Source organism: Rana temporaria, chromosome 11 (assembly GCF_905171775.1).
Source record: "Rana temporaria chromosome 11, aRanTem1.1, whole genome shotgun sequence".
NCBI classification, from domain to species: Eukaryota; Metazoa; Chordata; class Amphibia; order Anura; family Ranidae; genus Rana; species Rana temporaria.
The window spans coordinates 52,751,605-52,766,196 of NC_053499.1; the positions used below are offsets into that span (position 1 = coordinate 52,751,605).

Sequence of the window (14,592 nt, forward strand, 5' to 3'; positions counted from 1 at the left end):
GTTCCGAACTAATTATATCCCCTTATTAAACACTATTAAAGCAGATTTGCAGAGGTGGTCCCAGCTTGCCCATTCCTGGTTGGGGAGGATCAGCATTGTGAAGATGAACATACTGCCCAGGCTACTTTTTCTGTTTCAAATGATCCCCTTCAAGATCCCAGTAGGTTTTTTCACTCTCCTCCGGTCCCTTTTCGGTAAATACATTTGGCGTGGGAGGCGACCCAGATTAGCTAGATCCACACTTATCAGGTCTAAATCTGATGGGGGCCTCGCTCTACCGGATGCTAAGGGTTATTTTAAAGCTGCAGTACTCACTAGGATATTAGATTGGAGATATCATAAGCGTTCTAAATTGTGGGTGTCCCTGGAGGAGTCCATGTGCTCCACGGATTTGTTTACACAGCTATGGATCCCCAAACGATGCAGGTCCCTGGCCATATCCACCTCCCCCTCAGGCATTCCACCTTAACGATCTGGGACTCGCTGTGTAGATCTTTTGGGTGGCTGCATAACTGCCCATTGATGCCTCTTGCTGGACATAACTACTTCCCCCCCCGGGAATATGTTCATCTCTGGAAAGCCTTGGTCTCTCGGTAATGCAACTATGTTACATCAAGCGATTACTCCCACTGGGGTGGCCTCCTTGTCCGACCTTATGGGTCCCTCCCCCATTTGTTTCATGGATCACTGGAAATACCACCAACTTTCAGCCTTTGTACGCTCCCTTCCACGACCGCTTCGATCTCTCACGGATCTGTCCCTAATTGAACTAGCCTTTGTAGAGGACCAACCCCCAGAGAGACCCCTCTCATATTTCTACAAGGCATTGATGTCCTTAACAACCAAAGGCCAACCCATATTTCTTTGTAACTGGGAACGAGACCTCAATATAACATTTACAGAAGCCCAAAAGTCCAAGATTCTTAGTTTGGCCCATACCTCCTCAATTTCCTCCAGGACCGCGGAAGTAAACTACAAAGTTCTTACCAGGTGGCACCTCACCCCTGTGGCAATTCATGGGATTTTCCCTCTGACTTCCCCTCTTTGCTGGAGGGGCTGCGGAAACAGGGCAACACATGCTCACCTTTGGTGGGACTGTCCAAATATACGCCCATTTTGGAAAGCTGTTCTTGACTGTATGAAGGAAATCCAGGGATTTGAGACCCCCCGTGATCCTGGGGTTGTTTTGTTACACTGCACAGACAGACCAGTGGGCCCATATAAGAAATCCTTAACACTGCATTTCTTAAATGCGGCGAAGTCTTTAATTCCCAGGTATTGGAAGTTGGCTACAGTTCCAACCCTGCGTCAATGGTTAGAGGAAGTTGATCATACATACCATATGGAGGATCTCACACTCTTTAGTAGGAATAAATCTGATTTGGCGATTAAAATATGGACCGACTGGTTTGCCATTAAGTTTACCACTGCGTATGCTAATATTGTACATTGAGCTATGAGACACTATTCTCTTAGTTAACATGTTTATTTTAATTACATATGAATGGTACCCACCTGTGGCGACTTACTCTCTTTACCCTTCTCCCCTCCCCTCCCCCCCTTACCCTTTTCTTTCTTCTCCTCTTCTCCTTGTTCTTTCCCTATGTCTTTCTTCAACCTTCCTTATATTTTCTCACCATCCAATGTTCCACACTTTATTGTAAGCATTTTGGCTCAGGGACATTTTAGTAATAATACCGAGCAGGGGCTTTTTTCGGTTTTGGCCAAGTGGCGTTTGGTCTCAGTCAGATTGCTCCCCCTGCCTTTTCTTTCTGTACCTTGTTTTATTTTGATTCAATGTCCTTGACTTCGTTTTTGTTTTTTGTTTTGGAATGGTCTTCTGTTTCATTCCCTTTTGTACTTGTATATTCTGTATACTTAATAAAAACTTATTGAACAAAAAAATTAATTACCAAAATGTCAATAACGGAGAGTGGTTGATTCACTAACCCAGTCCACTGTAAGTGCAGTCTAATCCACCCCTTCCACTGTGTGACGGTGCAATAGCTCCAGGCTCTGGTCTACTGCCATAGTGAGCTTCGTCAGAGTCACCGCCTTTCACATCAGGAACCCTCTTCATGCATGCATGCCTGCCTGAACCATAGAGACGCATGTGTGGCACTATTAAATAGAGTACTCTGGGAAATCTGAGATTTCACAATAACATAGTACTTTGATCAGCTAATCTGATGGGGCTGCTAGTAGAATTTTTGAGGGCGCTATAGCACACCCAAGCACCCACCTGGTTCTGCCCCATGTGTGGCACCTCCCATACTCTGGATACACCACTGTACAGTGAGAAACAGCAATTTCTCTGCAAAAACAGTTTGCATAAAATATTTTGAAAAGGTACTGGGACACTGACCTTTCTGCTAAATACTTTGACACCCATTTTGGCTGCTAAAACGTTGAAGGTTTTTGTAGGTGGCAAAAATCCTGTCTAATAAATCTAGTTAGAAGGCATTACTCTAGTAAATTCTGAATCACATGGAGCTGGAAATCTTTGTTAGGCTAATAAAGACAAACACGCATTGTAGTAGACCTTGAAAAACATGACATTGCATGCACAGTAACTGTCAGTGAACCTCACACTGTGATTCCAGGACACTACTGATGTGGGACAACAAATTAAAAGGCAGGACTAGACAAATCAGGGACAGTTCGTAAGTATAGGATCACTGAATTTTTTAAATATTGCTCTTATAATTATAGGCCTGATTGGCTAGGCTTAAGTTGTGCTTCACTTTTTGGTTTCTTTACTGCGCAATCTGAATGATCCCTGCTGTCTTCTGGGACATGTGTGTCTCCCAGAAGACAGCGGGGGACGGAGGAGGTACCGGATATGGCATAAATAGCCGTGGATACTGCAGCTATCTATGCCTTGAAGTGGGAGCAAATATCTGCATTATACACTGATAATGTGACACCGGAGGGGGGAGGATTCCAAAAACAGCAAGTTCCATTTTAGGGTGGAACTCTGCTTTAAGTAAGCATTAGTTCTGCCTGAGGTCTACTTGGTATACAAGTGTATAGGCAAAGGTGTATTGGAAATTTGTGATATGTAACTTCCGTCATAATATAATCTGTGTGTTGCCAAATGTTTTGTGAAGGGACATCACATGTTACTAGACAGTTGCACACAAGGAGTCCTGGGAATGTGTTGCTGTAGATACATGCAGACTGGGAGACGAGTAGATGGATAAGTTGCCTCCCTGCTTTCTATGTGTTCTCTATTAGAAGACTCACTGGGAACATGGCAATCTTTTAAAAATACTGATCTCCAAGAAAATGTCAGTCTTGTGTATCAATGTGTACTTACTAAGAACTGGAGTCGCCAATCAGACTTGCCCTTTAAGATTATATTTTTTGGCTAACTTTTTACAGCCCCAAATTCAGTTGGGATGTTGTGTAAAATCTACATAAAAACAAAATGCAATGATTTGCAAATCTCCTAAATTCATATGTCATTCACAATAGAAAATAGAAAGCATAACATGTTTAAACTGAGAAAATGTACCATTTTAAGAAAAAATATTTATGGCAGGAACACGTCTCAAAAAAGTTGGGACAGGTCAACAAAAAGCTGGAAAAGTAAGTGGTACCAACAAGGAAGAGCTGGAAGAACATTGTGCATCTAATTAGGTTAGTAACATGATTGGGTATAAAATGAGCATCTTGGAGAGTCTCAAAAGTAAAGATGGACAGAGGTTCACAAATCTGTGAAAATTTACATCCAAAAATCATCGAACAATTTCAGAATAATGTTCCTCAACATAAAAATGTAAAGACTTTAAATATATCACCATCTTCAGTACATACTATCATTGAAAGATTCAGAGAATCTGAATAAATCTCCCTGAGCAATGGACAAGGCCGAAATGCATTATTAGAATATTGGATGCCATGATCTTTGAGTGCTCAGACAGCACTGTATTAAAAACAGGCATGATTCTGTAATGGACATCACTGCGTGGGCTCAGGAATGCTTCCAAAAATCTGTTTCCTCGTGCCATCCAAAAATTCAAGGTAAAGCTCTGTTATGCAACGAAGAATCCATATCGGAACATGATCCAAAAATGCTACCATATTCTTTGGACCAAAGCTCATTTAAAATGGTCTGTTGCAAAGTGGAAAACTATTCTGTGGTCAGACAAATCTAAATTTGACAATTTTTTTTGGGCAACTATGGGTGCTGTGTCCTTTGGACTGAAGAGAAGAGGGACCTTACAGCTTATCAGGTTTCAGTTCAAAAGCCTGAATCTCTTATGGTATAGAGGTGCATTAGTGTGTATAGAATGGGTAGATTACACACCTGGAATAGCATCATCAATGCTAAAAGATATATGCAGGTTTTAGAGCAGCATATGCTCCCATTCAGACAAGGTTTTTTCAGTAAAGGCCTTGCCTATTTCAGCATGACAATGCTGTACCACATATTGCATATTCAGCATTCTAATTTTAGCGGCACTTTACCGATGTCATAGCGGCGCTTTTAACCCCCCGCTAGTGGCCGAGGAAAGGGTTATAACCGCCTACAAAGTGACGCTGCCGAAGCGCTTTGCAGGCGATTTGGCAGCGCTGCCCATGGATTTCAATGGCAGGGGTGAGGCAGGAGCGGTGTATACACCGCTCCTACCCCGCACCAAAGACTCTGCTTGCAGGACTTTTTTTTCCTGGTCCTGCAAGCGCACGGCCCCAGTGTAAAAGCACTCAAGCTTTCACTGGGAAGGCATGAGAGGCGATTTACAGGCACCATTTTCTAGAGCTAAAATGCCTGAAAGGGGTCTTGCAGAGTTTTAAAAGATGAGGGGATGTTACACCATGGTAAACATGGCCCTGTCCCCAACATTTTGTTGCTGCCATCAATTTCAAAAGTGTTCCACTGTGAATACAATTTGGGGCTTATGAGATTTGCCAATCATTACATTTTGATTTGTAGGTAGATTTCACACAGCATCCCAACTTTTTTGGACTTGAGGATGTATTTTATTCATGATCCAAATTATACGGGGTGTATATAAACCTTTAATTTAAAATCCTTTTGTAATAACACAGAGGTTTCCCCTTCCTTGATTTTTTTTATTCAACTACTGGTGCCTATTTTTGGTTTTATTGTCTGCAGGATAATTCCTGGCTATTGTGTTATTTGATATAGCAGTTATTTTCGCTAAATTCATCAAAATTTCTGCAGCAAAATGTTAAGTTCACAATCCATGTTTTTGACATTTTTAAAGTTTCACTATTGAAGGCATGAATTTCTCACCAACTGGTATTTTAATTAACAAACTGGTACCTTATCTCACAATACACAACAAAGTACTACATAATTATTGCCAGGCAGACATTTTAACCACTTAAGACCTGGACCATTATGCAGGTTAAGGACCTTGCCCCTTTTTGCGATTCGGCACTGCGTCGCTTTAACTGACAATTGCGCGGTCGTGCGACGTGGCTTCCAAACAAAATTGGCGTCCTTTTTTTTTCGCTATAAACAAAAATAGATCGAAATTTTTTAAAAAGATGCAATATTTACTTTTTGCTATAATAAATATCCCCCAAAAATATATAACATTTTTTATTTTTTTCCTCAGTTTAGGCAGATACGTATTCTTCTACTTATTTTTGGTAAAAAAAATTGCAATAAGCGTTTATGGATTGGTTTGCGCAAAATTTATAGCGTTTACAAAATAGGGGATAGTTTCATTGCATTTTTATTAATATATATATATTTTTTTACTACTAATGGTGGCGATCTGCGTTTTTTTTTTTTCGTGACTGCGACATTATGGCGGACACATTTTTGGGACAATTGTCATTTTCACAGCAAAAAGTGCTATAAAAATGCACTGTTTACTGTGAAAATTACAATTACAGTTTAGGAGTTAACCACTAGGGGGCACTGTAGGGGTTAAGTGTGACCTCATATGTGTTTCTAACTGTAGGGAGACGGGGCTGGACGTGTGACGTCAGTGATCGTCTTTCCCTATATCAGGGAACAGACGATCACTGACACTGCCACAATCAAGAACAGGGAAGGTGTGTTTGCACACACCTCTCCTCGTTCTTCAGCTCCGGTGACCAATTGCGGGACACCGGCCGCGATCAGGTCCAGCGGTCACGGAGCTTCGGACCGGGTCGCGAGCGCACCGCTGGTGGCGCGCTCGTGACCCCACGGCTGCGCTTAAAGATACACGTACAGGTACGTGATTGTGCCCAACCGTGCCATTCTGCTGATTGTATATCGGCATGAAGGGGTCCTTAAGTGGTTAAAGCTGGACTTCACTCTCTCAGTCAACATTGACTGGTTTTAATCCTTATGCTGCTAGTAAATTGATAGGAAATTTTATCATACTTATTTTTTTTATTTTTTTATTTTTTTTATGTTTCTTCAGTTACTTACTATTTTCTAGGTCTAGGCAAATGTTGTCGTACATTCCAGGAGTCTTCAGCTGGGGAAGAATGGTTTTCTAAACTAAGCACACCATCCTGCCTGCCAGCCTGAGCTAAGGGCAGATGTGTTCCAGGAAGTAAATGCTACATAAATCATCTGCCCTTATTCAAGATGGCCACGGCCAAAAATGCTAGGGGGTGTTTTATAAAGTAATTTCTCCACAAAATAAAGCATGGAGACATGGATGGATAGACGAGTTTGCTTTAAATGTTAAAAAGGAATTAAAGTAGTTGTAAACTCCACTTTATGACTTTTACCTACAGGTAAGCTTATAATAGGTACATTTAACATCTCCTAAACGTCCACCGTTGAGGAGATATTTGTATGTTTTGCAGCCAGCAATGTCACCTGCACATGCACATTGCGCTCTGAATGAACGGCATACTTAAGTGTGTTGTCCATTGAGAGTGCTGTAGCACGAAGAGGACTCCAGTGCGTATGTATAGGAGTGATGTCATAGTGGCTTGACCATTCAAATGGCTGCAGACTGTAAACCTGTAAGGAAGACTGGTTTAAGATGGAAGCCCTGGCAGCGGTGACAGCACGCCACTGGAGGGCTTTGTTTTAAGGCGAGTCTTTTATAATGATCTAGTATTTAATTCATACTAGCACATTGTGACATTACCTTGCAGAGGGAACCACAGATGCAATGTAGTTGAGCTTTAAAGGGGCTGTAAACCCTCAGTTTTCACCGTAATGCATTATATGCATTGAAAAACCTTTTGTGCTGCAATTTTTTTAGCCATTGGCGGCAGCTCCTGCTGTCAATCAAATCCAGTGACATAGGGGGCGAGCCGAGTCCTGCTGTCTGCGTCGATAGACGCGGCAGCAGGACTCGGGAGTGCCCCCATGGAAAGCGGTTCTTTGTGGGGGCACTTGAGAAGAAGACGAGCCAGGAATGCCACGGAGGGACCCCAGAAAAGGAGGATCGGGGCCACTCTGTGCAAAGCCCTTGCACAGAGGAGGTAAGTATAAAAAAAATTATATAATAAAAAAAAAAAGCCCTGAAGCTTTACAATCACTTTAACCAGTTAACCACCAGCCGCCGTCCAAAAACGGCGGCAAGGTGGTTGCTTAACTGGGGGTCGCCGTTCTGAAACGGCGCCCAGCAGAAGCAGTAATGCGCGCCGCCTGGGGCGCGCACACAGAAAATTCTGTGCGCGCCGGGTCTATGAGACCCGGCGCTACACAGATCAAGGTAATTGACCAGTAACAGCGGTCTTTTACCATGTGATCGCGCTGTCCAATGACGGAGCGATCACATGTAAACAAACCGGCGTCTTTTGAAGACGCCGGTTCCTCCCTCCTCTCTCTGTACCGAGCGGAACAGTGTGAGAGGGGGGAGCGCGGGTGTCAGCAGCGCTGTGGATGGATCTGTGACTATTGCAGTCACAGATCCATCCATCCCTGCTCAGCCATCCCTGAAACCCCCTGCAATACTGTGCATTACCCCCTACAATACTCAGTAATACCCCCCCTGCACAATACTCTGCATACCCCCCTGCGCAATACTCTGCATACCCCCCTGCGCAATACTCTGCAAAACCCCCTGCGCAATACTCTGCATACCCCCCTGCGCAATACTCTGCATACCCCCCTGCGAAATACTCTGCATACCCCCCTGCAAAATACTCTGCATACCCCCCCCCTGCGCAATACTCTGCATACCCCCCCTGCGCAATACTCTGCATACCCCCCCTGCGCAATACTCTGCATACCACCCCCTGCGCAATACTCTGCAAACCCCCCCTGCGCAATACTCTGCATACCCCCCTGCGCAATACTCTGCATACCCCCCTGCGCAATACTCTGCATACCACCCCCTGCGCAATACTCTGCAAACCCCCCCTGCGCAATACTCTGCATACCCCCCTGCGCAATACTCTGCATACCCCCCTGCGCAATACTCTGCATACCCCCCTGCGCAATACTCTGCATTACTCCCCGGCAATACTCTGCAATACCCCAGCGCAATTACTCTGCAATACCCCTGCGCAATTACTCTGCAATACCCCCCGCACCAATACTCTGCAATACCCCCCGCACCAATACTCTGCAATACCCCCGCACCAATACTCTGCAATACCCCCGCACCAATACTCTGCAATACCACCGCACCAATACTCTGCAATACCCCCGCACCAATACTCTGCATACCCCCCTGCGCAATACTCTGCATACCCCCCTGCGCAATACTCTGCATTACTCCCCGGCAATACTCTGCATTACTCCCCGGCAATACTCTGCAATACCCCAGCGCAATTACTCTGCAATACCCCCCGCACCAATACTCTGCAATACCCCCGCACCATACTCTGCAATACCCCCGCACCATACTCTGCAATACCCCCGCACCAATACTCTGCAATACCAAGCGTGTGCAATTTTGAAGGGTGACATGTTGGGTATCTATTGACTCGGCGTAACTTCATCTTTCATATTATGCAAAAACATTGGGCTAACTTTAATGTTTTTTTTTTTAAAAGCACAAAACCGTTTTATTTCCAAAAAAACGCATTCGAACAATTGCTGCGAAAATAACGTGCGCGATAAAAAGTTGCAACGACCGCCATTGTATTGTCTAGGGTTTTTGCTAAAAAAGCATATATAATGTTTTGGGTTTTTATGTAATTTTCTAGCAAATAAATGATGATTTTTCCATGTTTGAGAGGAATGTCGGAATTGGTCTGGGTGCTTTAGAACGCCTGATGGTGCTCCCTGCATGTTGGGCCTCTGTATGTGGCCACTCTGTGTAAAAGTCTCACACATTTGGTATTGGCATACTCGGGAGGAATAGCAGAATGTGTTTTGGGGTGTAATTAGTGGTATGCATATGCTGTGTGTGAGAAATAACCTGCGAATATGAACATTTTGTGAAAAAAAAAAAAATCTTGATTTTGCAAAGAATTGTGGGAAAAAATTACAACTTCAAACTCACCATGCCTCTTTCTAAATACCTTGGAATGTCTTCTTTCCAAAAAGGGGTCATTTGGGGGGTATTTGTACTTTTCTGGCATGTTAGGGTCTCAAGAAATGAGAGAGGCCATCAGTACTTCAGGTGTGATCAAATTGATCAATTTTCAGTAATTGGTACCATAGCTTGTAGACCCTATAACTTTCACCCAGACTAAATAATATCCAAATTTTTTTTTTTAACCAAAGATATGTAGCAGTATACATTTTAGGCCAAATTTATGAAGAAAAATTCATTTTTTGCAAAAAATGTTAATAGAAATGAAGAAAAATTCATTTTTTTACAAAATTTTCGTTCTTTTTTCATTTATAGCGAAAAAAATAAAAACCGCAGAGGTGATCAAATACCACCAAAAGAAAGCTCTATTTGTGGGGGAAAAAAGGACAAAAATGTCATTTGGTTACAGTGTTGTATGACTGAGTTATTGTCATTCAAAATGTGAGAGCACCGAAAGCTGAAAATTGGTCTGGTTATTAAGTGGGTTTAAGTGCCCAGTTGTCAAGTGGTTAAGGAAGGGTAATTTATGTGATAAGGATAACATTACTTTTAATGCTAACCCTGCTTTCCACAGTCCTCAGTCCTCTCCTCCTGCTTCCCTTATCAAGCTTCTCAACAACAGTACATACCTTAGATGGAGGAAAATAAAGTCACCACTATTCCTGCCTGCCCAGAGCCAGGCCATGTTTATTTAATTTCTTTAGTTTCCAATGAAATTGGTGTTTATACAATAGTCTAGGTCAGTGTTTATCTAACCTTCTTTTAGTCAAGGAACCCTTTAAAATTCTACACAATCTCAAGCACCCCATTTTAAACTATTAGTTTTATTTTTATATTTTTACATAATGGAGCATCTTCCACACACATAGGACACACAGCGTTAGAGGGGATTTATTAATACATTATTATAATAATACACCTTTGCACACTGGTACTGACTAGTATTCCAGTGTTTCTCTTGTCCCTTAGTTTCTTTGCCTCACTCAGCTAATGTGACTTCAGTGCTGATGGAGAGGGGCAAACAAGGATGTTGTGCAGGAACCCAACGTCCTTCTTATAAACCATTGACATTAGTTGTTAAGATGCTGGCGGCTAGAAGGTTATAATGGTGAGCAATGAAAACCTGAGGCTTTGTGTAACTACTAGGCAGGCTTGATCCACCTTCTGGCTTCTATGACATTTTTGGGCAATTTTTAGGCATTTTGCCAAGGCACCCTCTGAAGACACCCAGGGTTGAAAAAGGCTGGTCTAGGCCATGCTTGTGTAATGCAGATGGATACTGCCCCCAAATTTATTTTGCTGGACTCAATACATGCATAATAAAAATGACAGGGTGCCAGCCCTGAGCAGGTAAGGCAGTGAAGACTTCAGTAATTTTGCATATGAAGTAGTGCTTATTTCATGTTTAACCACTTCACCCCCGGACCATATTGCTGCCCAAAGACCAGAGTACTTTTTGCGATTCGGGACTGCGTCGCTTTAACAGACAATTGCGCGGTCGTGCGACGTGGCTCCCAAACAAAATTGGCGTCCTTTTTTCCCCACAAATAGAGCTTTCTTTTGGTGGTATTTGATCACCTCTGCGGTTTTTATTTTTTGCGCTATAAACAAAAATAGAGCGATAATTTTGAAAAAAATTAATATTTTTTACTTTTTGCCATAATAAATATCCCCCAAAAATATATAAAAAAACATATTTTTTCCTCAGTTTAGGCCGATACGTATTCTTCTACCTATTTTTCGTAAAAAAAAATCGCAATAAGCATTTATGATTGGTTTGCGCAAAAGTTATAGCGTTTACAAAATAGGGGGTATTTTTATGTCCTTTTTATTAATATTTTTTTTTTACTAGTAATGGCGGCGATCAGCGATTTTTTTTCGGTATTGCGACATTATGGCGGACACTTCGGACACTTTTGACACATTTTTGGGACCATTGGCATTTTTATAGCGATCAGTGCTATAAAAATGCATTGGATTACTATAAAAATGCCACTGGCAGTGAAGTGGTTAACACTAGGGGGCGGGAAGGGGTTAAGTATGCCTGGGTGTGTTCTTACTGTGGGGGGAGGGGTGGCCTCACTAGGGGAAACACTGATCCTCTGTTCATACATTGTATGAACAGAAAATCAGCGTTTCCCCCGCTGACAGGACCGGGAGCTGTGTGTTTACACACACAGCTCCCGGTCCCCGCTCTGTAACAAGCGATCGCGTGTGCCCGGCGGCGATTGCGCCCGCCGGGCACACGCACGGGAGTGGGGGGCGAGCGGGGGGCGCGCGCCCCTAGTGGCGGCTGAAAGAGCCGACGTAGAATGACGTGCTCTCGTCCAGGAGAGCCAGCTTGCCAAACGGCGGTGCGCGGTCGGCAAGCAGTTAATGATAAGGAAGTTAGAGGATCATATACAAAGTCTATATTAAAAGTAACATCATATTATTTGCAAATATAGTAGATAATTGTTTCTGATTAAAAACAAGTAATTAGAATGTAAACTGAGTATTTTGTCTTAAAAAAACATATTTCCAAAGAGATCATCCTATGCATTAAGGTGAAAAAAATAACACCTGGCAATCACGGGCCCCCCAGCCCCCCCGTTTTACTTACCTGAGCCAGGTTCACCTGCTTGGCTCGTCCCCGGCGTACTCTTCTCCACGGAGTCTCGGCGTTGATTGGATAGATTGATAGCAGCGCAGCCATTGGCTCCCGCTGCTGTCAATCAAATCTAATGACGCGGCCGCCGGTGTGTGGGGCCGAGTCATACAATTGGAGTCTATGGAGGTAACCCCTTCGAGAGAGAACTTCCCAGAAGGGGTTAGCTAATGCGGGGAGGAGCCGAGAGAGCCGCTGTGGGACCCCAGAACAGGAGGATCGGGGCCACTCTGTGGAAAACAAACTGCACAGTGGAGGTAAGTATGACATGTTAGTTTTTAAAAAAAATAAAAATAGATGACCTTTACAACCACTTTAAATGTTATGGGGCAGGATCCATTGCTCCATGGTTTGTACATATGTTATGCAGTTCCACTATTTAAATATATTGATATTGTGTATATACCTCCTGGTTTGTAAAATAATCATTCTTTACACCCCACTATTGTGTGAACTATCCCCCCACCCACCACTTGTATAAGGAGTCCAGTAGTTGGTCTATTAAAAGAAATCCGTGCAGCAAAACAGCATTCTCTTAGAGACCCTTACAGCTGCTGGCACTTTGCACTACATCATGGATTTACATTGAAATCCGAGCTGCTCCTTCCTCTACATATTTTGAATTTCAGATTTCTGTTTTTGATAGAATCTGTCAAATGTTGAAGATAAAGAAATCCTAAAAATTTTGGTCTCTGACGAACTGAGAACAGCCTGGAAGTGGATTCTGCTTTTGATGTGAAGAGGCAGTGAGTGCCAGAGGAAAATACATTCATTAAGGAATAGAATAAAAGGTATGTAAAGCTTTGCTTTATTGCTTTTCACTCTGTTCTTCTCTACTGAATATAACAATTACTAAATGGTCCCACAGCACTCCTAAATTAATTGTTCCTCCTCCTTCCCTATTTATTTTAATCCTTGAAGTCTCTCTTTGACAAAATGTAATCTTTACTTTTTCAATTGACTGCATGGGTATTGGTTGATCAAAGCAATGTGGCATGTAGAACCATACAAACCTAGTACTTATTCTAACTTGTTAGACACACTGCAAAGGAACATGGAATTCTGGGAAAGGATAAGCTTCTCTTTATTGCTTATTGTCTTGTAACATTTGACCTTGTTTGTTCAATGACATGAAACATTTGTGTTTTAGAAAGTTCAGAATCCCTTCCACAGAAACCTCAGTATTTGATTTGCCATGTACGTTAAATGACATTACGGTATTAGGTTGGATAAATCCCCAGAGATGAAGCATAATCATTCACATTTTTTTTTTCCTTTTGTTGTCATCTTAATGCTCTGTTTTAATGCCATTGGATTTGGAATATCTTTGGAGGCATATCTTCTTGCAGTTAGAATGAACGATTTTACATTACTACTTCCTCACAAGAAATGTAAAATGTAAGAACGGCACCGAAATATCACATAAAAACAAATCCCAATAGTGAACCGTCTCCTTTGACATAGTTTTATGGATTAATATTTGTTTTTCAATTGTTTTGTTGAAGGTACAAACATGTAAACTGCTGTGTAGGTGAAGTGTTTTGGAGCCTCCTGCTGTAGGCTGAATGAAACTGTGCTGTGTCTGTAGTAGTGACCTTTTTTTATCTGAATGTGTACTATAGGAATCCTTTTTCACACTTTAAGGCTATGTTCACACTTGCTGTTGGGGGCTGTAAAAATACGTGGCTGAGACGTGATGTAATTGCTCCCTCTTATGCTGAAAAGGCAGCAGATGGGAGTGTACACAAGCTGTGGGCAGAGAAAATTATCCCTGTGCATCATTTGGAAGACCGTACCGCCCGAACACCACCCATTCGCTGCAACCATCCCAAAATCCTTTACAGTGCAGGCGGTTGTGGCGTGGTGGTATAGATCAGGGCTCAAAATTTCAAGTCCAGAGCTACTAGCCAGCCCTCAAGGCGTACTCGCCACCAGTTGCCCGGCCCAACCCCTACCATGTCCCGCCCCCAGACACGCCCTCATAAATGATCTCATGAAATGACACTTAAATGTTTTATGCAGAATTAAGTTATAAAAATAAATATTAACAAGTTATCCGTGCCCAAAAATGCAGCCTGCCCGTGTCTACCAATGCAGCCACGTGTCCCCAGTGCAGCCACGTGTCCCCAGTGCAGCCACGTGTCCCCAGTGCAGCCACGTGTCCCCAGTACAGCCACGTGTCCCCAGTGAAGCCACGTGTCCCCAGTGCAGCCACCTGTCCCCAGTGCAGCCACCTGTCCCCAGTGCAGCCACCTGTCCCCATTGCAGCCAGTGTCCCCATTGCAGCCTACCTGTGCTGAGTGAGAGGAGGAGAGGAGCCAGAGCCAGAGCCGATGCAGCCTGGTTGTTTAGGGAGGAGCCCCAAGGAGAGGAGACGCCGCCGACTGGTTGTTTAAAACGCGGGGAACATGACAGCTTTCAATTCAATAGCTGTGTCCCACACTCGCCAGCCCTCAAAATTTACTCGCAAAATGCGAGTGCAAATTTTGAGGGCTGGTATAGATCTCACAAATTTGTTTTACA

The 14,592-nt window shown here is 43.1% G+C and overlaps 1 protein-coding gene across 1 annotated transcript in view; it reads left to right on the forward strand.

Moving 5' to 3' along the window:
• Positions 1–14,592, forward strand: part of TSPAN4 (tetraspanin 4) — a 1,094,228-nt gene that overhangs the window by 42,023 nt on the left and 1,037,613 nt on the right. Inside the window, exon 2 of the mRNA XM_040328525.1 lies at positions 12,716–12,860. The gene's annotated coding sequence lies outside the window, so the exon portion shown is untranslated. The remainder of the gene's footprint in view (positions 1–12,715; positions 12,861–14,592) is intronic.